The sequence below is a fragment of the Alligator sinensis genome, unplaced genomic scaffold, assembly GCF_000455745.1.
Source record: "Alligator sinensis unplaced genomic scaffold, ASM45574v1 scaffold44_1, whole genome shotgun sequence".
NCBI lineage: Eukaryota > Metazoa > Chordata > Crocodylia > Alligatoridae > Alligator > Alligator sinensis.
In genome coordinates, this window is record NW_005843320.1 from 80,090 (window position 1) to 82,425 (window position 2,336).

Genomic DNA, 2,336 nt, shown 5'->3' on the forward strand with positions numbered 1-2,336 from the left:
ATGTTCAGCACCCCCCCCCCCCCCCCCCCCCCCCCCCCCAATAAAACCTTGCATAAAATTCCATTGGTAGCCCATCCAAACCCTGTGTCTTTCCCCTTTTCATTCCCCACAACGCCTTCCTCACCTCCCCTTCTGTCATCTCCCTCTCCAAATCCACTCCCTCCTCTTCCCACTCCCCCAACCACCTCCCCCTTGCCCCCCCATCCACCTCCCACCTCTTATACAACCCCGCACAAAAGCCCGTCACCTCCCTCAACACCTCTTCCTGCTTTTCTACCCGCACCCCTGCCCCCATGATCACCACCCCCACTTCTTTTCCCCCTTCCTTAACTTTTCAGCGAAATACCTCCCCCATTCCTCCCCCTCCCCCACCCACGGTGCCCACGCCAAAAACATTTTTTTGCCCGCTTCGCCTCCCCCAACTTCCGCTTCACATCCCTCCCCCCTGCCGCCTCCCTAATCAGCTTCTGCACCCTCCCCTGCAACCTCCTCAAATCCCTTCTCCTCTCCCACGCCTTCTGCTTCCCCACCTGCACAAACCACCTCCTAATTCTCTCCTTTGTTACCCTCCACCATTCCCACCTTGACTTAAACAAAACCTTTGTTGTCTGCCACCCACCATACTCCCTCCCAAACATCCCACACACCCCCTCATCCCCCAACACCCTTGTACTTAGCTTCCACACTCCCCTCCCTCCCCCCCCCTTCCCCAACCCGTAAGTCAACCTTCACCACCTTGTGATCACTAAAACCCACTTCTAAAACCTCCTTACCCTCCACCCTCACCCCCTCTGAAATAAAAACAAAATCAATTCAAGATGCCCTCCTTCCCCCGGATCAATCCTCGTTCCCACCCGCTCCCCATTCCAAACATCCGCCAACCCCTCCTCCCGAATCCAGTTCCCCAACCACCTCCCTGTTCTATCCAAACCCCCCCACACCCCCCTCCTTATCTCCTTTTTTCTATAATGCAGTTGAAATCCCTGACAAAAAACCTTCTCCCCCCCCCCCCCCCCCCCACATATCCCCATCCTCCTAAAGAAATCCCTTCGCTCAGCCTTCACTGCAGGTGTGTACACACTGAAAATCCCCACCTCCTCCCCCGCAATTTCCACCCTCATGCTGCAAACCACCTTCACTTAAGGTCTCCACCCCAATCACCCTCACCTGTGCCTCATTCACCAAAATCCCCACCCCTGCTGCCTTATTCGCTCCCCCCCCCCCCCCCCCCGCACACCACTACAGACCCTTCTCCCACCTTTTCCTCAAGAAACCATAATTCCCCTCCCAACTAATCCCACATACTTGTAGACATATAATATCCACTTCCAACGTTTTTAAGTACTCCCCCACCTCTTTCTCGAAAACAAACTCCGTACATTTACGGAGGCAGTCCGAAAACTCCCTTCCATTTTCAATCTCTTTACTACAACCCAAAAACACACCCTGCCCCTTCACTCCTACTCTCCGAGGACTCCATGGATGATTCTACGCCCTTCCTCCATATCCCAGTTGTTTCAGCTAACCCTTCCACCGCTCCCAGACTCAAAAAACCACTCTCCTCCTTCCCTTTCCCCTGTCTTCTTCCTCCCTCCCTCCCTCTGCCACCCCAAATTTCTTCTTCCCCCCCTTCTCTTTTTTCCTTTTCCTCAAACCCCCCTGTTCCATCGTTTCCATTTCCTCCGCCTAGTCCTTCCCCTTCGTTTGTCCCATCCCCAATTGCTCCACCACACCCCGCAGTTGTTTTAGTACCATATGCCCCTCTCCCCTTCTTCTCCCTTTTCTTCCCTCTTTTCCCCCCATCTCTATTTCCTCCTCCAGCAAACCCATTGTCTTGCCCCTCCACAGGTGTTTCCTCCACCACCATCTCCTTGCCCCCCTCCCGCTGCCCCTGCTGCTCCTCCTCTTTTCCCTCCTCTCCTCTTGGTTCCCCCCCTTCCGAACTTTGTTTGCATACAAAGAGGGGCACTGCTGCTGTATGTGCCCCTCCCGCCCACAACCCTTGCACACCAGCTTTTCTTTGCAAAACTGGGCCCTGTGCCCCATTGCCCTGCAGCGAAAACATACCGTCAGCTGGCAAAAGGCTGCCAGGTGGCCCCCCTGCCCACACCTGCTACATAACTTTGGTTGATGGTAATATGTTAAATATCCTTTATAGGGCCCAATTTGCAGCACCGACTTCAAATGCCTCACCACCCCTGGATTCCCCACCTCCTCATGCAACACCACCTTTGCCCTCCACAACCCCATCCAAATTCCCCACCGGTCCCCCACTTTTTCCACAAAAAAAAAAAAAAAAACAACAAAAAAAAACACAACACTCTTTGGACCCTCCC